Below are 22,631 nucleotides of genomic sequence, written 5' to 3'. Positions count from 1 at the left end.
ATTCTAAATATTTATGATTGAATTTTTTCAAAATACTCTAACTTCCAGCCTCCCAATTGGATGAAGAATCCATTCTATATTCTCTAGCTCTATATTCTCACATTGTCTAAATACCCCACAGGGTTCTGGCTATGTCCCATCCTGCGTCAGTGTTATCACCTGACTCTCATCCTCCTTTCCAGAATTTCATACTGAATCTTCACAATCTTTTTTTTTTTTTTAATTTTTTATTTATGATAGTCACACAGAGAGAGAGAGAGAGAGGCAGAGACACAGGCAGACGGAGAAGCAGGCTCCATGCACCGGGAGCCTGACGTGGGATTCGATCCCGAGTCTCCAGGATTGTGCCCTGGGCCAAAGGCAGGCGCCAAACCGCTGCGCCACCCAGGGATCCCAAATCTTCACAATCTTTTCTTCTGGCCCTTGTGCATAGCCATATTTCCTTCTCAAATACTTTAATATGACAGGTATCATACATACAACTTATAACATTTAAGCTGGATGCTGTAGGTTCTCAATCCAATTATTTTTAAGATTTGCTACACTGTCCTCCCAACTTGTTTAACTTTACCCTTCAGTGACATTCCAAAAGAGTGGCCAACGGCAGGAATTTTCATCAAAGAAACATGAAAGAAGTCTTAACTTTATCCTACGTGAACATTTAGCCATTATATAAATACTTACTAAATTGAGTATCCATCTACAAATCAGCTGTTAAATTGGCAATAATATAAAAAAGTCCTAGATTAGATAGGAATTTGATGAGAATGATTATAAGTCAAAGTTAAATAACACAATACACTAATTTTCTTTATGACCCTGATTTTTATTTGTGTTGAACATATATGCATCCGAAAAATAAATACATATAAAACTACATTTCCAGATTCCTTTATGGCTAAGGCTGGTCAAAGAATACAGTTCTGGTCAATAAGATGTAAATGAAATTGCTTAGAGGTTATTCCAGAAAAGCTCTTTTAAAGGAACTAACTTGGGGATCCCTGGATGGCTCAGTGGTTTGGTGCCTGCCTTTGGCCCAGGGCGGGATCCTGGGATCGACTCCTGCGTTGGGCTCCCTGCATGGAGCCAGTTTCTCCCTCTGCCTGTGTCTCTGCCTCTCTTTCTGTGTGTGTGTCTATCATGAATAAATAAATCTTTTTAAAAAAAATAAATAAAGGAACTATCTTCCCTGGCATGAGTTCTTTGCTCCTTGCTCTTCACTCTTCTTCATGGCCAGAGGCTGGTTGCCATGCCCATGGGGGCAAGAGTCATCTTGCAATAATGTGGAAGAGAGCATATATTCTGAGGCAAAGTTAGGAGCCTAGATCCTGGGTAACACCATGCATACCATACCTGGCCTGCTTATCTCCAGATTTCTTTCACATGAGGAGAAAAATTAACTTTTTATGTAACTGTTTTTTAGGTTCCTATGGTTAGCAGTCTAATAAATCTTTAACCAATATAGTTGGCAAAAAATGTGATATGAAATTTTAAACAAAGATATTTCAGGATGTCTGGTCATTATTGAGAAAGTGACTTTCCTTTGGAATAAAAATGAAACTATTACTATAAATGCAATTCATTAATTATTTTTTCTCAAGGGCTCTTCTGCTTCACAAGCGTTTACTCTCTGTGATATAAACATACAAAGTGATCCTACTATCTTTTTACTTTCTTACTGTCTTTTGGTTGTAAATTTGCATAGGGCGGAAGAGAAAATGGAATGATAAGCAGCTTCGGGGCAATGTTCAAAGCTGACTTTCAGTTTTTGCTAAAGCTTTAATATAATTTCCATTGCTACTTTTTCTTATCAATGTGTTGGCTTGAAACAACAGAAAGTTACTGTAAGTAACCCAAGAAAAATAGGAATTTTACTAGATTGATAGGCAGGTAGGTAGTTCACAGAATAGGCAGGAAAACTGAATACAATGCAGTTCTGATCCTAAATACCAGAGTTGGGTCAAATTTTTCATGTCAAGGGCACAGTCCCTCATAAGACTCCTACTACTTCAGACACCAGTCACAAGCTCCATGGTTTCCAGACCACTCACACTTCTCACCGGTTGGCACCTATTCAAAAGTTCCCACTGCTCCCGCAGGTTTAGTAATTTGCTAGAACAACTCATACAACTCAGGAAAGCATTTACTTATAAATACAGTTTTTTTAGAAAGGATGCAAATCAGGACCAGCCAAATGAATAGATGGGAAGAACCCCAATATGCAGTTTCCACATCCTCAGGACACTTCATACTCCCAATCCATCTCATTAACATAAACTATCACATGTGGTCTGAAGAGCCCACCATGAATGACAAAGACACTCCCCACACTCAGGAAATTCCAAGGGTTTAGAGGCTCCGCCCTAGTATCCAGGACAAAGATCTGCCAAATTCTACTTATACAACACATAGAAACCAGATCTCTCCCCTGGAATGGCTTAGGAGACAACTGCCACTTTTGTAAACTTCCCAGGAACTCTCCACCAACACTGAGGCAACCAGAACCATCCACAGCAGACACCAGCAGTGCTGATGTGACCCTCATGATGACTGGGTACTATCTAGTCCCTTGCATCACTACTGCTAGATTCAAAACTCCTCAACTTGAACATTTCATTATCCAGATTCAGGTTATATGCACACACCCTACCTCACAGAGAAATAGGAACATTAATCCCATGTGTCTTCTGAAATGGAAGTAAGTATACTGCCTCAAATAGTGGAGAATTTCCCTAACTTAGGATCTTGAGTCCCTAGGCAGCAAAAATATGAAAAATATCCCTATACTCCACCTCTTTCACTAATTAAAACCTATATATACCCTTCTTCACCCCAAAATCTTCTTCTGTAAAATATAATAGCATCTCTTATATAATTAAAACACCCTCTTCGAGAATCCCTGGGTGGCTCAGCGGTTTGGCACCTGCTTTTGGCCCGGGGCATGAACCTGGAGTCCCGGGATCAAGTCCCACATCAGGCTCCCTGCATGGAGCCTGCTTCTCCCTCTGCCTGTGTCTCTGCCTCTCTCTCTCTGTGTCTTTCATGAATAAATAAATAAATAAAATCTTAAAAAAAAAAAGAAACTGATTTAAAAAATAAATAAATAAAAAATAAAACACCCTCTTCTACTCTAATAACAAGGAGACCATCCAAAGTCCATTATGCACAAATCCAATTATGTGTCTGAGACCTTTGGGGAGTATCCACTCCTTCTCCAGTGTTGTCTCCATCCCATATAGATATTGTTCAGCCTCTGAACTAAACACCCCCTGTGTATAATAGTGGGTGCAAATGGCCAGGAATTAAAAGGTAAATTTATTAAATACATAAATAGAAGAAGAGGGAGTAGGAAGGAGAGACAAAGCAAGTAAGATCATATGAAAGTGAATACAGTTTTTGTTTATGTGAAATCACGAGGACAAATACACCCCTCCATTATCCATTCCACATTCTCTCTGCCATCAGCCAGCACAAAAGCTCGTTGAGTAACTTTACCTCTAGGACAATACAGACCTTTGTTCTTAAGAGGTCTGAGTCCTGGATGATCCTGCTGTACAAGACTGAAGTCATCTTTAACCTTTTTTTTTTTTTTTTTTACATTTCTTACTGCTAAAAATGGTGATACAAAGATCTTTACCTCAACTCTCAGCTTAGCTGATTCTGTCCATATTCCTTGCTGCGTGTGCATTGTAAAATAACAATTCCATTTTTCTTTCAGTGTCAGGATGAACCACTCCAGACAGCACCATCATCTCTCTTTTTAATTATTCAACTCATGGTCAGCCAGTTGCTGTCTCAGCTTCCAACTCAAAAGAACCCTTGTTTTTGTTTTCTTTTTAAATTTTTTTCATCATGATAAATGTACTTTTTAATTCCCATCCCATATCTCTACCATCCACCTACCACTGTCCCTCTGGTAACTACGTCTTTTTCTCTATAGTTAAGAGTCTATGTCTTGGTTTGTCTCTCTCTCTCTTTTTTTTCTTTGCTTAGTGTTTTCCTTCATGAATTCCACATATGAGTGAAATCAAATGGTATTTGTCTTTCTCTGACTTATTTTACTTAGCATTATATTCCCTAGCTCTACCCATGTTGTTACAAATGTCAAGATTTCATTCTTTTTTATGGTAGAGTAATGTGTTTGTGTGTGTGTATATACCACCTCTTCTCTATCCATTCATCTACTGATGGACACTTGGGCTGTTTCCATAGTTTAGCTATTGTAAATAATGCTGCAATAAACATAGGGGCACATGTATCCCTCTGAATTAGCGTTTTTGTGTTTTTTGGGTAAATACCCAGTAGTTCAATTACTAGATTCTAGGGTAATTCTATTTTTCATTTTTTGAGGAACCTCCATGTTATTTTCCACAAATGGCTGCACCACTTTGCATTCCCACCAACAGTGCAAGAGGGTTCCTTTTTCTCCACATCCTCTACACTTGTTGTTTTTTTGTGTTTTTTATTTTAGCCACTCTGACAGGTATGAAGTGACAATTCATTGTAGTTTTGAAAAAGAACCCTTGTTATGATGCCTAGTGGATACACTCATCCCTTGCTTACTAAATCCTCTAAGCCAAAAGTATTTGAGGTTAGCACAAATTCCTAGAGCACATTTTGAAGTATAATCTTCAGAAGCACCAAACCAATCATTCCTTCTCCCTCAGATTCATTTATTCTATGAGATAAATGGCTCCATATATTACTCTTCTGAACAGGCATTCCAATCTATCAAAGGGCATCTCCCAGCTGCACAAAAAGGGGGACTTTCATAGGTCACCCAGCTATTCTGTAAGTAAGCTGTTTTAGGATGATTGGCCATAGGACAAAACCAATAATCCCATGAGCAGCAGCACATCACCTGAGTTCATTCACTAAAAATCAGTTGTGTCGCTCAAGAGGTTGAACAAAATATTTTGATGAAGTTAAAGGTCCACAATCAATGATGCTTTCAGAAGTATAATAGGCAGGAAAAGCAAATCCACATCCTGGAGGTTTTTTTCAGTAGGAACAGATACTTGATGGATAACATCCAAAGAAATCAACCTGTGAGAAGTTCTATGCAGGTCCCAGCCCCTTTGCTCAGAGTAGACTAATTCTACTGGAAAATTGAGCCCTCAGCAATGGTGGGAGTAAAATAAGCTTAATGTGGAGAAGTCCCAAGTTTTGGTATATTAGTTTCTGTGGCTGCCATAACAAATTATCTATCACGAATTTGGTTGTTTAAAACAACAGAAATTTGATCTCTTACAGTTCAGAAACCAGATGTCAGAAATTAAAGTGTCAAGTAGGGCCTGTTTTTTCTCTGGGAGAAAAATCCAGGAGAGTATCTTTCTTTGCTTCTTCCAGATTCTGGTGACTCCAGGTGTTCCTTGGCTTGCAGCCACATACCTTCAATCTCTGCCTCCATCTAGGTCCCACTCAGATAATTCAGGATGATCTCATCTCAAGAAACTTAATTACATCTGCAAAGGCCTTTATTCAAATAAGGTCATATTCACAGGTTCTGGGTGTTAGGATAAGGACATATCTTTTGCAGGACACCATTCAACCCACTATGTATTATTATTCAACCATAATAATTTTTATTGTCATCACTACTATCACCACTGCTATGTCCTTTATGAGATCATTAAGTAGGCACTGAGTGGAATAGAAGAGGAAGCTAGAAAGCATCTTGACCCTCCATAGACTTTTGATGAGTATCTAAATGGTTACTAATATTTTCCCATTCTGGGTTCATCCCATGTGATTTATTCACATACCTCTACAAAAATAGTCTTTTTATTGTCAAATTTCTGATTATCTGCTCAAGCTATTAACCTGGTTTGTGTTATTCTTTTTTTTCTTGGCAGCCCTCTTCTATTTATGTTTTTTTCCAGTTTTATTGAGATACACTTGACATATAACATTGTATTGGTTTAAGGTGTACAACATAATGATTCGATATACACGTATTTTGTAAAATGATTGCCACAGGTGTACCTCCTTACATAGTTACCATTTTTTTCTTGTGATGAGAACTTTTAAAATCTACTATCAGCAATTTTCAAATATACAATGCATATTGTTAACTATAGTCACCATGCTGTACATTACATCCTCACAAGTTATTTATAACTGGAAGTTTGTACCTTTCCACCACCTTCACTCATTTTTCCTACCTGCTATGGTTTGTGTTCTTACTCAATCCATGACTTGTTTCAGGCAAATTACACAAGATACACCTCCCTTTAATACTACCACTGTTTTAAGTGACACAATCAGGTAGCGTAAGTCCACTTAATGCTACTCCCAGGAAATCAGGAAGCAGCAAATGGTGGTGATGGTGGTGGAGAGGGCAAATGGTGGTAGTATAAACCAGGGCATCTGTCTATTATCTATCTATCTATCTATCTATCTATCTATCTATCTATCTATCTATCATGTATGTATGTATGTATGTATCTAATCTTTTCAAGCCACTAACTAGTCATGGAAACCCTTCCATGTGTCTGTTCCTGTGGTACTGAGAGAGGGCAGTGGTACAACAGGAAGACCTGGGGAAGATAAGCATCCTCCTTGTGCAATTTAACTCTGCATTCAAGACTAACTTCAGTCTATTCCTGTACACAGGCATACTTCAGAGATCCTGTGGGTTTGGTTCCAGACCATGACAATAAGCAAATACAGAATAATGCGACTCAATTAATTTTTGGTTTCTCAGTACATATAAAATTATGTTTATATTATACTGCAGTCTTTTAAGTGTGCAATAGCATTATGTCTAAAAAACAGTGCACGTACTTTAATTTAAAAACGCCTATTGATAAAAAATGCTAACCATGATCTGAGCTTTCAGTCATAATTTTTTGCTATTGGAAGGTCTTGCCTTGATTTTAATGGCTGCTGACAAATCAGGGTGGTGGCTGCTGAGGGCTGCAGTGGCTATGGCAATTTCTTAAAATAAGATAACAATGAAGTTTGCCTCATTGATTGATACTTTCTTTTATAAACCATTTCTCTGTAGCGTGTGATGCTATTTGATTGCATTTTACCCACAGTAGAACTTCTTTAAAAATTGGAGTCAATCCTCTCAAGCCCTTCTACTATTTTATCAACTAAGTTTATGTAATATTCTAATCTTTGTTGCTATTGCAACAATCTTCAAAACATCTTCACCAGGAGTAGATACCATCTTAAGAAACCACTTTCTTTGCTCATCCATAAGAAGCAACTCCTCATCCTTTAAAGTTTTATCACAAGATTGCAGCAATTCCGTCCCATCTTCAGGCTCCCCTTCTAATTCTAGTTTTCTTGTTATTTCCACCATATCTGCAGCTACTTCTATCACTGAAATCTTGAACCTTCAATTTGTAAAAAAAAATGTAATAGGTGTGAAGCTCAACAAAATGAAGCATAATAAAATGAGGTATACCTATATATATTCCACTTGATGGAGAGTTGCTGGTTATGCCTCACTTTATGATTTGGTGGATAAGTTAATGGCCAGTTCATAATGGGCAACCCATTTCACGAGATCAGGCATTTGGTCTATACCAAGTTCTGGTAAGAATTTAAGGGTTGTTTCTCAAAATAAGACTAGTTACTTGCTGAAGAGGTCATAGCTTTTATTACAAGACAATATTAGAGGCTTTAACTGTGAATTTACTACTGAGGTTCCACAAAGCACCCCAATCTGCCATGAACTGTTTAAGCCTCATTGGATCTGCTGGGTCATATGAGCTGGCTGGTAGAGCTCATTGCACCACAGCCTGGACTGATTGCCAGGGGCTGTATTGATTTGAGTTAGTAAGGAGACAACATCTGGAATAGCAGCTGCACTTGGAGGCATCACCTAATTAAGCTTATGATAATCCACTCTCATTCTCCAAGACCCATCTGTCTTCCCCATCAGCCTAATTGGAGACTTAAATGGAGCTGTGATAGAAATGACCACTCCCTATCTTTCCAGTTGTTGATGGCAGCATTAATCTCTGGGATTCCACAGGAATGTATTATTGCTCTTCCTTTACTCTTTTAGTGAAGAAGATGAGATCCAGGACTCCATCCCTGGTCCTTCCACTCATAATAACTCTTATTCATGACACAGAAGCAAATGTGAGTAGTGGACCAGTTGCAGGATATCTTCTCCCAGAAATCACCCAGGAAATGGAGGAGAAATAAGATGATGTGTCCTCAGGTCTCACTGTGTCTATGATGTGATGGACTTAGGTCAAGAATCCACTTCTCACCTGACCACCATAAGCTTCCACTCTGACTGTCTAACCACAGTGCCATTCTTCTTTGCCTGGAATGTGATTTTTAAGAGCTATTATCCCAAAACAAGGGAAAGGTCTACTTCTATTCCTTTCTTCAGAATATACTTAAAGCAGAAAATGATTACAGGCCTGGAAATAGGGAAAATGACTATTGTCTTCCTTTTGGTGAGTTCTATCAATAGATATGGAGTTCTGATGCAAATTTATTAGGAACTCTGTGAGTTGCTCATACATTTCAGATCTATAGACTCCATGATCAATAAGCCTATGTGAAATACCCATGTGTCTCTATTAGAGAAAGCACATCACCTACCCTCTGGAGGTTAAGTGCCTGCCTTGGCTTCTGCACCTGCCCTCCTCCACTGGAGGATTTTCCCATCTCTGTTATAATCAGGCATAGCATTTCCATATCAGTGTTTCTGTCAACATTATTCCCAACCTACAAGAAAAAACACAATCACATTTTATAAAGATAACACTGGTTCTCCATTTGAAATATTTCTCAAAGCCTTAATAAGGACAGGCTTTTCTGTACCTATTTAAGGAAACACAGGAAGAAGGTAAGATTCATATTCTAACGCGGTTTTTTGATTCCGTTCTTTATCTTACAGCTAATCACTTGTGGCATCTTAACTTTCTTTAGCATTATAACCATTCAGTAAGATTCCTGTCACTCAGGTCACCTAAGAATTAAAACTATGTTGCCTTCTCAGTGAATTCTGATAACTGTGCCTATGTAAAAACAAAAACAAAACAAACACAAACACAAAAGCAAGCAAACAAAAACCACTAGCTTAAACTCTATTTTTTCACTCTTTGGTTGAGCTCGTTCAGAAGTTAGTCCTACATATTTTCCCCATATATATTATCATAGAAAATGGTAAATACATGTATTTTATTGTAACCTACTACTAAGGTAGACACCACAACTAAAATCTAACTCTCGTTATCAGTTTGAAATGAAAATGGGGCAAATAGGCTTAGAACCTGAAGAGAACTGGCTCAAGAAAGGGAAGAATAGCACATAAGATAAAAGAATCTGCTTAAACTACTTTGGTTGCATCCACTGGCAGGAGAAGCTTAGAGAATTTGGAGTTTGTGGATATTCCAAGGCCTCTGAATCCTCTCATAAGTCTTATTTCAATATTCATGGTCTTACTCTGTCCCATTTAATACTTCAACTTCCCTAGACAAGACCTAGGACCAGGCGTGTTAAATAGCATGGTGGCCAAATCTTTTCATTTGTTTCTTGGGACCTCAGCTCTGCAGATAGGAGTCAAAAGTTTCTACTAAAATCATCAGATAGAGTCGCTGGGTTTAAATTTGTTTTGCGAATTTAATATTTAAATTTGTCAGTCCCTTTTTTTAAAGCCACCTCATGCAGCTAAAAACACCTTGAATTCCTTCATGCTGTCAGGCAACTGCAGCAAGTTGATAACCCAAAGCCTTGCCTTCAGAGTGCACTTGATTCCAAGCGATTGCAAGAAAACAAACTCTTTCACCACTGCTTGCCCCAAGCTGTCACCTTTCTATCACTGCCACATACTGCATTTTCAGCTCCTTTAGCCCCAATTATGCCAGGAAACGAGCCCAGATTTCCTTGTTTTCCCTCAGGTCTGGTGCATATAATCTACTCCTGGAACCAAGTTCCATTCCAGTCAAGGCTCTTCATTGCTCAGAATACAAATATCTATTTGTTAATACTTGATGTTTTGTTCCTTTGTCACTTCCTCTTAAATTTTTCTTTGTTTTTGTTTTTGTTTTACATTTAATGTTCCAGGAAAGCTAGCATGCTTCAACACAATCTTGTTTGACTAGTTTGGGCAAATGAAATCTCCTGTCACACTCTATTAAATGCTGAAGCCAAAGTACTTTTTATTTTGAGATTTTTAAAAAATTTTCTGCCTCCGTTTTGAACAGACCTGCCTATATATTGCAGAAATTGAGTCTACAAGCAGATAAAATTTTTGATGTGGAGATAATATTCTTCTATTTTGTATATTTTCTAATTTTGTATTTTTACCAGGAAAACACATTTCAGAGTAGGATTTTTTTTATAATGATAATTGATATTATTCTGTTAAACTCTAGGTCTGTTCTCTGCTATTTTAATGCAGATTGATCTAAACTGATTAACTTCTTTTGTATTTTAAAATTTAGTTTGCTTTGCTCCCATTACCTACTTTTTTTTTTTCAAATGTATTGACTACAAATCTTGTGCTTGCTTTTGCTCTTTAATTTGTTTTTCTTGGTGTATGTTATTAAGACCAATTGACACACATATCCCAATATTTTTATCTTTCCAAACATTCCCAATGCATTTAGAATTAGTATCTATTTTCAGTAACTTCATTATCCTTCCTAATCACAGGATATATTTCTTCACTCTTTTTCTGTTTGAAACCCAATTTTATTACTTAGTCCCTCTCCTATAATTAATTTACTCTAGTTGAATTGTTGCTATATTTCACCTGAGAAAGAGCAGCATATCTCTGGTGGTCCAAGTTATCTCTTACCAGAGCACTCAGTGTGGAACCTTGGTGTTATCGAGTTAATTTATTTACAAACACTTTGAAGATCCTAATGTATGAAGTACATCACATACAGTACTCTAGAGGGGTTGTAGGAGAAATGGTTTCCATTTTTAATATATTTATAAATTCATGAGAAAAATGCTCAGAAGTAAAACCAATTATTATTTAGAATGTCAATCAGCCCAAAATGACATTGTTTATTCATACCATGATTCAGTGAATTTTAATCAATGCCTACTATGTGCCAGTCACTGGACTGGTTCTAGGAATACAGTAAAACCATGGTACTGGGCCACATGGCCTTGGAAATATATCCTGGAAGACTGATCAAAAATAAGCAGAAATTGGGGTGCCTACGTGGCTGAGTCATTTAAGCCTCCAACCCTTGATCTCGGCTCATGTCATGATCTCAGATCTTGTGATCAAGCCCCATTTCAGGCTCCATGCTCAGCATGGACTCTGCTTGAGATTCTCTCTTTCCCTCTCCCTCTCACCCTCCCCCTGATCATGCTTCCTAAATAAATAAATAAATAAATAAATAAATAAATAAATAAATAACAAAGTTCTTTAAAAAAGAAAATGAACAGAAATTATAAGTATGAGCACAACCAAGACCAAGCATTGAATGGGGCTCAGATATCCCAGGGCTCAGAAAAGGCTTCCTTGACTTAATTATGTTTACACTAAAAAGATTAATAATGTTGGGTAGGCAAAAAGAAAGGTGTAGAAAACAAGGACTGTTGGGTATTGAGTAAAGGAATACTTAAAGTAGTGTAGGAAAGACCTTTGGAAAGAGATAATCCCTGAGAGGATATGTAATTTGATCTAGAAAAACAATATTTAAGGCACTAGCTGTGTTCTCTATAAGACATTCTGTGTGCTAAGAAGGACATGAAGGGATTGGAAATGACTGAAGAGCCCATTCCAAGTGGAAGGAACAGCTTAGCAAAGAATGGAAGGCAAAACTGTAAGGGTGGGTGGGATGGATGGCAAAGGGGATGCCAGTGAGTAACACAAAATGAAGTCACACAGAGATGAGGAAGGTATTAAAGAAGCTTTAATATCCAAGGAAGTATGTTCTAGATGATAAGTATAAAATGAGAATAAGTGAAATTAGAAGCTAGAAGGAGAATCCTTGGAGCAATGTGAGTATTATTGCCTGGATTAGGCTAGTGTGGCAGATGCTGTTGGTGGCCTGCCCAAAACCCTTTGGCATCCCCAATCCTGTTTCCATACACACCACCTGCTACCTACCACAAGCATCTGCGGCTCTCTGCCCTAGGGCCTTCCCTGGCCACAGGAGCATGCCTGGCCTATCCAGGGCACAGGCCTGACATTTGGGGGAATTAATACCTTTCACCAGGAAAGGAGAGAAATTCAGTGTGTGAATACCCCAGTTCTCCCACCCCAGCAGAGGGAGACAGCTATGGGGCATGTCCTACTCAGTCTTCTAGAGGTCCCTGGCAGGATGGGTCACCAAGTACTTCTCTTAGCTTTCTTCTCTTCTCTGTGTTACTGCCTCACTCTTGTACAAGCCATCCTGGGATCACCTCCAAATATAAGTTGCCTGTCTCACAATCTGCTTCTGGGGGAACCCAAACTGAGCAGTTGGTTACTGGTGAAATTGAAGAAGGATAAGGAGTATTTGGAGATGATGATAGAGAATTCCATAGTGTATATCCACCCTAGAAATCAGATGCCCATCCCCATTTTCTATTTCTCCTAGTAGCAACGATATATCCAAACTGTGTTTTTCATCCACTGAATGTGAGTCGTGGATCACCAATACTGACAGTGACAAAGAGACACGATCTAATTTACAAAAATCTACAAAAATATAACAGTGTATTTGCATAGTTGTGTGCCTGTTACTGATCTTGGGTTGTCTTGGTTTCCACCTCACAGAGAATGAGTACCCATGAAGCCAAGACATCTCTGCGTTAACAAGGACTCGAAAGACAATCAAGAAACACTCATTTCACAGGTAAGGCAACTGGGGCACAAGAAAGAGAAATGACGTTAGCACAGTCACCCAGTTGGTAAGTGGAGACGTGCAAATAAGATCTGGATTCTCTGTCTCTCTGTCTAGTATGTCCTACCCCACCGCTGTCTGCCAGCAGGAAGAGGAAAAAAAAAAAACCCTTAAAAAGTCATAGGAAACTATTGTCTTATCATATCCATGGTAGAGGACTGAGACCAACTGTTTGTTGTTGTTTTGTTTTTGTTTTTGTTTTTTTTTGAGACAAACTGTTTTGAGGGCAGTTGCTCTCAATGCTAACCAAACGTTAGTTTTTAGTGGCAAAAATCATGATTCATAAAATTCTAAAAATGTTCTCTTACACGTGTAGTTTTTCTTTTTTCTGAATGGGAAGATAATAGAAGTTAATGTGTAAGAGAAGCAGTTCAGTCCCCTCAGGTAATGATAAGGTATGTATCTAAGTGACCTTAGTCATTTAATACAAACCAGACTGTTCAACTACTGCAGAGAATAGCTGTTAATTACCTATCAAAACATCACTCACCAGAATTCAGAAATGAAAGTCAAACAGGGAAAGATAGGTCCAGCTGAACACATCTGGAAAGAGGCAACAGAGGCATCCAGTGTTGCACTGGAGTTTGGAGGATATTAATGCAGTTGTTCTATGGAAACTAATTTGGGTCCATAACATCAAACATATAAGTACATCATTTGTATTATCTATAACTGAAATAACCCAAATCATTTTCCACAGCAAGCTCCCAGGCTCCCAGGTGCCAAAACTTGATTTCCATCTAATTATGACCTTCTGTCAGGTTGCATCTAACTTTCTGGGGGACTCTGTTAAAGTACTAAGTTCTCAATGGGGGTTCAGGGGGGTGAGTGGGCTTTGGATCTTGGTTATCAGTCCACACATTTTTTTGCTGCATCTGCCACATGCTGACCCTCCCTCAAGCTACTTGTGGACTGCCAGGTTTCTGTGCCGTGGTTGCATTCCTCCTGGTAGCATGGGAAAATGCTGTTTCTCCTCCTGTCACGCTGAGGAGTGTGGGGACCCTGGCAAGCTGACGTACAGGTCCACATGCCAGAATACCACTCAGGACATTTCCTCTGTTCCCGAGCCCTGCTGCTCTCTCAAGCCCTACTCAGGAAAGGTAGCTCTATGTCTCAGGTTTCCAGCCTTGTCCAGGTCCTGGGCCTCAGGCCAAAGAGTACAGGCAGCAAGGTTTCCAGGGAACAAACCAGCCTCTAAGGCTCATACTTCCCACTGCCCATATACTTCCCACAGTCTAGACATCACTATTGGGAAAACTAGCCCTGACTGATCAAAGGTCCTTCCAAACATTGCCATATATTTTGACCTTGACTTCTGAAGATTCCCAAGAGCCAAATATCTCCCTCTTTTTTCTCTCTGTTCTTTGATGCCTCATGGATTTGCTGCTTGACTAAAGAGAGTGTCACAACTGTGACAACCAAAAAAGGGAAGGTTAATCATCAATTAATATATAAAAATATGTCCCCAGGGATCCCTGGGTGGCTCAGCGGTTTGGCGCCTGCCTTTGGCCCAGGGCGCGATCCTGGAGACCCGGGATCGAATCCCACGTCGGGCTTCCGGTCCATGGAGCCTGCTTCTCCCTCTGCCTGTGTCTCTGCCTCTCTCTCTCTCTCTCTCTGTATGACTATCATAAATAAATTAAAAAAAAATTTTTTTAAAGAATTAAAAAAAAATGTCCCCAGTGATACTTAGAAAATTTTTAATTCTTACTCTGCCTTTTCATGTGTAATATAAGAGTTAAAGTGTGATTAAAATTGATACCGGTGAGGGTCCTGGTGGCTCCATCAGTTAAGCGTCCGTCCCTTGATTTCAGCTCAGGTCATAGTCTCAGAGTCAGGAGATCAAGCCCCATGTTAGGCTCTGTGCTCAGTGGGGAGTCTGCCTCTCTCCCTCTCCCTCTGCCCCCTTGTGCACACTCTCTTTCTCACACTCTCAAATAAATAAATAAATAAATCATTTTTTAAAAATGAGACTGGTGAATGACAGTGAGTCTCCCTATAAATCGTAGGCCATTTCCAGATGACATGGCAATAGTTCACAAAAATCTTAGAGAGAAACCCAATTCAGAATCTTCTACAAAATAAAAGGAAATCTCACTGCTGATAAGCCCACCCCACCGTCATCACCAATGAGAAGTCTTAGCTCAATCTTACCCATTCACAGTAGGCTGAAAGCCTCGTGATCTCACCCACAGTAATTTACTCACTGGGTTGATCATCCCCAGCTAAGGATTTCATTACAGTTGATTTACAACACTAACCTTTACTACAATCCCACCCAGATCCATACTGGTACTCAACTGCTCATCTTCACAACAAAGGTGAGAAGGGCAACTTCCAGCCTCTTGATTTGTAATGCACAGGCCCCAGGCCCCAAAGCAAGGAGGGACAGGACTGGAACTGGAGTTCGGGTATCTTTATTCAGGTCACGTGCTGGGGGGGTTTTCATTCGTTTTTCTTCTTGTTTCTACTCACTGGTCCATGCTGATCCCAGCGTTAGCCAGAGACTTGAACAAATTACAACTTAAACTTGAAACCGTTCATTTCTAACTTCTTTAAGAGAACTAGGTGTCATCTCAATAGATGATGGCATTAGAGTAGAACCTAAGAAAACCTAACAAAAGTGTTATTTGAAATTTATGGAAATACATTTTTCTCCTCAATATGCAGTAGCAGTCACTGGATAAAGTTAGTTTTCCTGTGTATATACCAGGCTTATTTAGCAAGAAAGCATTTCTTAGAAAATAATTTCTAGACTAGAGACACAATTTTAATTAAGTCGAACCCATTCAATATAATAGAAGCTACAGATAACTGCTTTGTGGATATCCTTTTCAGGTCAAAAATAATTTGGTAAAACACCTTCCTGAAATTATATCCATTTTGGGTCTCACTACATCATGCAATTGAAAGCTAAATGAAATTCTGATTAGTAGCCTGCTGCTAAATGATACAACATAAAAGGCTAAATGCCATATAATTGATAAGCAACAAAAAACTCAACTAGTCTGTATACCCTAAGCAAATGAGCATACTTCAAAAACAATGATGTGATATCTCATTATCAATCTCAAAATTACATTCTGGCACATTCAGTGTGCTGAGTAAAGAGGGTTTTTTTTGTGTGTTTTTTTTTTTTTTCTTTGTTCCCAAAGACCATCCCTTACCAAGTTGGAGAAAGGGTTTGTTCTCTTATTAACCAGTATTTATTGAGCACCTACCTGGGACCAGTTACCATGCTAAGCATTATGGGTCCTTAAAGGATAATAAAAATGATTACTTCCTCCTAGTAATTTACTAAATATTTCTCAAAGAAGAAGTGTGAAGAAATGATTATTTCCAAATATAAGTTCTAGACAGTAGAAAATACATCTTGATAGAAGTGAAAGCAGGCAACTCTTGCAGGCACCAGTCTTTTCTCCTGACCTTCTTCCCTTGGCATCCTCTGTCTGACAAGCACAGTGCCTACCATTCTGAGGGGAGACACTATTTCCCATTGAGCTCCCCAATTATAGCCATCTTATCTTTTCTTTAATTACTCAGAGCATAAATGAAGTAAATCCTAAATATTCAAATGTGGTTTATTAGCAACCAAGGGATAACAAAAGAGAAATAAATACACACTCACATATACACTCATGTGCACACACCAATCATGGCACATGATCATATGGCTTAGGATGTATATATATTTATCTTGGGGAGTTGCCTTACTGCTGAGCTCTCCTGTCACTCCATCTGCAAGAGACCAACTTTAAAATTTGCCAGCATGGAAGCATGCTCAAAGACGTCCACATTCAGCCAACAATAGAATGATCATAACTGTGGACTTGATGTCAGATAGATACGAGTTCAAATCCCAGTTTTGTCACATGTCTGTATAGATGTAAACCAGGAGATATCTATTATCCTTTGGAAAATAACGTTTTGAAAAAAATAATAATGCCTTCCTCACTGGGTTGTTTTCAGAATCAAATAACAAGCACTTGGCACACTGCAGAGTATAAGTGCACAATAAATGGTAATTAATATTACTATCATTATAATAATAATTATTCAAAAGCCATAAAAGATAGCAAGACCCTGCTATCTTAATTTTCATTTTCTGTCACAAGACCTGCCTCTGGAAAGTCCACTGTCTTCCAAAAAGACTTTGCTCACACTTAGCAATGGTCCTACTAACAGACGTGAACAGGATCATTTACTCAGTAAAATACCCTAAACATACAATCCTAGGTGTCATATACATATACTGAGTAGAGATCATTTTGTTACAAATGTATAGAAGAGGGTTAAACAATAAATATAAAAGATAGTTCAAGGCTTGACAATAATGAGCAAACAGAAAGTATAGATCAGATTTGAGAGAGAGAGAAAGTTGTTGGTAAATGTTATACTTCTGAAAAAGGCTCTTTGGTCAGGTAAGTTTTAGAAACCTTGATTTTAAAAAGGAAAAAAAAAATTATTACTGCAAGACTTCCAGAATCTGCAATAAGCTAACAAGCAGTATATAGCTTAAATAGCAAATATATAATTTATAGTATTTCCCTAATTCATGTATGCTGAACTTTCACAAACATGTTACTGTTTTTTAATAATGGTAGAGATAGTTCAAGAACTGGTGTTTTATGGAACATTGAGAAATACTGGTGAATTTAAAAAAGCATTATTATTCTAGAAGACCGATAGCTCCATGGGCTCTAACAAGCTGTCAAGTTTTAATGGGAAAGAGATTTAATCTCTTTGAAGAATGGATAGGATAAACCATTCAAGGTAGGAATTAACAGGAAAAAAACCCCAAACATGTAGCTACTTAAAGATATTTTTTGCATATTCATTTATTTATATACCCTTCCATTTTTATTTATTCATAATTTTAATTTCTACAAAGGATTTGAGGTGGCTCCCAGATGTATGTTTATACCATACCACCATTTAGCTACCACTTCAAAATAGTCCTTTATATTCTGTGATGCATTGTGATTCACAAAGTCTCCATATGCAGAGTTCATGAAATATAACGTGCTTTAAAATGATGGAGATAGGAGGAGCAGTCTTGTCAGTAATCCTGATTCTCAGCCTTCATAGAGATTCCTGTACTTTTAACAAGTAATTCAGCTGACTCCATGCAAGTAATGTAAGAGTCCATTTTTTAAATGTTGCTTTAGATTAATGTTATTTAGAAAAGAGAGCTAATCACAAACTTTCATTTCTCATCACATTCTAAAAACAGTATTTCTTTAGATAGAGAGGTGATGACAGATAGATAATAGATACATAGATGGATGGATAGATGATAGGTGAGTGGATAGGTAGAAAGGTGGTAGATAGATAGAGATTCCAAGAGTATTACAAGAATAAATTATGAATAGAAATAATCTGGACTAGGGATTTCTAATCCTATGCTAAAATAATCTGTCCTAACAAGGAGATGACTCAAACTTCGAACTTACTTATTTCAGAGTCAGAAATTAAGGAAGAAGGGGAAGAAGGGAAGGAAGAAAAGGAGGAAAGCAGAGGGAAGGGAAAGTGGGAAGAAAAAAAGGGAATAGAGCTGGTAGTTATAGTTAAATATTCCTGATTTCATTAAGATGGTTTAAAAGAAAGAATTTACTGGGGTACCTAGGTGGCGCAGTCATTTGGGCATCCAACTCTTGGTTTCTGCTCAGGTAGTGATCTCAGGGTCTTGAGATCAAGCCCTCCCACCCTTGGCTTCATGCCTATCACAGAGTCTGCTTGAGATTCTCTCTCCCTCTGCCCCTCCTTCTCTTTGCACGCACACATGTGTGCATGCTCTCTCTCTCAAATAAATAAATAACTAAACAAACAAATAAATAAAAATAAAACAGCTTGGGCTGAAGGATTGACAATGTTTCTGTGATAGGCCCTGCAGAAGTGAGCAACAGCTCAAGTTCTCATATCTAAGGACAGGTGAAGTCCACTGACTCCGCTGGCAGCCCCATCTAAGGAATCCTTTGGAAGGGGAGCCTAGCAACAAGAATCATTCAAGAGTAAAGAAGGTTTGGGTTAATAATTATAAGCCTCTGGAAAAATCACATCTGTAATTCTATTTTTCAATATGATTTCTAGCAACTAAAGGATTAACAAAGGGGAAATGAATGCACACGAAACAGGGCACAAAGTGGTATGGTTGGCACAGTCCTTGGGGGGGTGGGGTGCCTACTAAATGACCCTGAACAACAGTTGTCAGTTCTAGCCTATCCCAGCCCCATCCCCACCTCCCCTAAGGACTACCTGCTATCTGTGTCCTCAGCCACACCCATCTGGGCACCACTGACTGACTCAGCCTAGCAGAATTAGAAGCTTTGCCCCTGCCCACTTGCAAGTGGGGTCTGGAAACTGTCCATAGTCGTCTTAAGTCATTGAACCTGGAGGTCAACAGAACCTTCTGTGCCAGGAGGAATATTACATTTCAGGTTCCCTAACTAACCCTCACTGGCAGGGCCAGCCCTGACTGACTGACCCTTCAGATCAAGCTTGCAGTGCTTGTTTTCTCTTGAGAGTATCTTCCTCAAGGTATGGGGATTAGGAACATGACTTTGAACACCAGCCAGCCAACTCAAGAGTGAGGCCTTTCCAACCTGGCAGGGGAGAGTGGGAAGATGGGGAAAGATGGAAGAATTTGAATCCATTGGAGGAAGCAGGAAGAGGGAAGCAGTGCATTGGAAACTTAGGTAAGCACACTGCATTTTCAGCCAGAAGCTCAGTCACAGTGAGGATCTGAACAGTAAAAACTCACACTACAAAAAGCAAAAATTAGACCATCAAGGATGAAGATTGCAAGGAAGGCCTCACTTTAGTGAGCACTTAGCTACCTGGGTAATTGATCCAGACACATCAGGCACCAGGCTCAGGTCCATGGTGAGGACACTTTCGTTAAACTTGCACCAAGGATGGGCTCAGATCAGAAAGCAAGGTGTGGCTGTTTCCAGGGGATGGAGTTCCTGGGTATTTTTTTAGAAGAACTGGGTGAGACTGAGATTGACTTTCCTCTGTGATGTTGAAACAGCAACACTTTTCATTAATTATTCTTTGAATGTTGACATGTTTTCTTTACCACTTTTGGCACTTCTATCTTCTCACTGTTTTTTCAGTGTGGTGACTAATGCACACAATGGTTAGAAGGGAAAAAAATTAACTACACAATGCTGGGTTCGTTTTTACTGCAGTCTTGATTTTTTTTTTTTTTTTAATGTTTGATGGAATAAGACCATCAGTCACTGGCATGTCAGACATAATGAGTGCCTGGCAGAGCTTAGAACCCAATGCCCACAGTTCTTGTTCCCAGAAAAGGAGGTGAGCTCCCTAGCAAAGAAGCTGTTCTTGCCCCACCCCTTCCCTAACACATCCTTCAGCACTTCCTTTGGCATGTCTTATGGTCCTACCCTTCTCAGTGTCCCATACCCCTCTCCTTCCGGGTCTCTCTCCCCCCTAAATCTTACAGGGTACCTTTTTTTCACCCCTTCTTCCTTTCACTTGCTGATTCTTGTCTGCATCCCTTCTGCTCATGACCTCACAGACATCTCTGGGCACGATTTCAAGATCTCTCTGAAATAATTTGACATATCTGTCATCAAAATTTCTTACTACTTAAAGCACAAAGAAAACAGATCTACTCCTTCTTCTAAGCACAGAGTTGTGTGTGTGTGTGTGTGTGTGTGTGTGTGTGTGTGTGTGTGTAGAACTGCATCTCCCTCATTCCCTGACAGGCTAATTGCACCCTGAATTAGTCAGACATTCTCTCTCAGCACATGACTTCTACCATATATGCATCCATTGATATATTTTTTTAATTGAGATAGAATTGACATATAACACTGTATTCATTTCAGGTGTACAATTTAATGTTTCAATGTTTGTATATATTGTGAAATGATCATGTCTCATTAACTTCTATCACTATACATGGTTACGATTTTTTTCTCTTTTTGTGTTGAGAACTTAGAAGATTAGCGTCGTAGCAATTTTCAAATATACGTTACAATATTCTTAACTGCAGTCACTATGCTATACATTACATCCCTGGGACTTGTTTATTTTATATCTGGAAGTTTGATGCATCCATCTATTTATTGGATTCATATTCACTGGGTCCTAACTATCTTTTGCTTAGGCTCATCATAATGACCCTCACCCTTCTCTCCAAACATACCTCAGAACCTTCACCCTATGCCTTTAATAGGTGTCAAATGTGTCACATTTCTGAGCCCCCGATCAAGTGTCTCTGGCAAGGCTTATTGCAGTTATAGAGCTTAGAGACCACTGAGTGACCTGATTACCAAAGAGAGCACTTGAAATGACAGCATAGGGCAGCACAACCACACTTCAACCCTCCGCCAGCCTCAGGGAGCCTCTCCATGGTACAATTAAGCACAGTTAACTTCCAGAAATTGTCTACTGACTCCATCTACTTAATCAGGGAATGACTGAAGAAACTCATCCTTATGATATTCACATACAGAAAAATTCTCTAAGGAAATCATCAAGCATTTTCCAGTTAAGAACCCCTCAAAAGACTAGCAGACAACATTTTTTTAAAAGTATTTCCTATGTATTTATATATAAAAAACAAAAAACTATAAAGCCTACTCATCAGAACTTTCAGGTTCCACATGTTTACCTCAAATACAATTATGGTTGATGGAAACCAAATTTAATGAGTAAGAAGCCTGTTGTTTTTCCAACTCTCACCTGTGAGAGTTGGAAGTCTCCCAACCTGAGAGTTCAAGTCCTCCCCTACCCCACCCCACCTCCACTCACCCCAAGCCCCATCCAAACTCTCCCACCCCCCAGCCCAAGCTGTTTGGGGACATCCCTGAGAAGCCTTGTGATCCAGACACACCTATTATTTCCATTGGGGCCTGGCTCTACTCCTCTTTTCCACATGCATTTATCAAAGAGGGAGAGAGAGAGAGAGAGAGTGTGTGTGTGTGTGTGTGAGAGAGAGAGAGAGAGAAAGAGAAAGAGAAAGCAAGACAGAGAGAGAGACATGGGGCAGAGAGGAGATGCTTCTGCTTTCAAAGCACTTACTGTATAGTAGAAACATAAGAATGGACGTTTACTTAATTATCAAATATTTGCTATTTGCCGTGCTAGGTTATTTACATCCATCCTATCACTCAATCTTTGTAGCTTCCTCAATAAAATATGTATTATTGTTATTCCCACTTTAGAAATAAAAAATTTAAAATAGGGACAGAGAGAGACTAAATAACTTGCATAATCACATACCAAGTGTCAGAGAGTGATTTTGTCTTGAACACATGTTTAGATTTTCTCAAACCCATTTTCCCACCATCATTTCCCATCTTCCTACTTCATCCTCTGGTGCCCCTACACCAGCAATCCTTCAGCCTCCTTGAAACTGACAGTTCATTGATGCCACTCTTGTTTTCCCTCCTTCCCCAGCTTAAAATCCACAGTCAATCATCATAAACACTCACTGGCATGCACCTCCAGGTCCTTTCTGGTTGGCTCCCTTTGCATGCTCACTTGGTAAAAGTCCAACCCTGATTAAACCCAATGCTGCATTTCTTCTGTGTCTGCTCCCTCCCAGCTGCTCAAGGCTGGAGAGAAGCACACAGGCAAGAGGACTGGTCCCTGATGAGACATAAACTTTAGGCCACCCTTAATGGTGGGCACTTTTATGATTGTTGCAACACGCAACAAAGGGCTGGCTAGAACACAAAACAGAATGGAGTAAGTTCCCAAGTGCTTCCCAAGATGAAGCCTACTCATCCATAGATTGGGGATCACTGGTTGAAATTGTATTAATTGAGGAAA

General features: G+C 39.1%; 1 protein-coding gene across 5 annotated transcripts in view; it reads left to right on the top strand.

The window, feature by feature from the left end:
• KLF12 (KLF transcription factor 12) overlaps positions 1-22,631 on the top strand; it is a 590,647-nt gene that overhangs the window by 32,174 nt on the left and 535,842 nt on the right. For all 5 annotated transcript variants that reach the window (XM_035704614.2, XM_025441138.3, XM_049099279.1 and 2 more), the window contains one exon: positions 12,701-12,779. The gene's annotated coding sequence lies outside the window, so the exon portion shown is untranslated. The remainder of the gene's footprint in view (positions 1-12,700; positions 12,780-22,631) is intronic.

Source organism: Canis lupus, chromosome 22, assembly GCF_003254725.2.
Source record: "Canis lupus dingo isolate Sandy chromosome 22, ASM325472v2, whole genome shotgun sequence".
In the NCBI taxonomy this organism is placed as follows: Eukaryota; Metazoa; Chordata; class Mammalia; order Carnivora; family Canidae; genus Canis; species Canis lupus.
The sequence above is the reverse complement of the archived record's forward strand: the minus strand, read 5'-3'. Positions and strand labels throughout refer to the sequence as shown.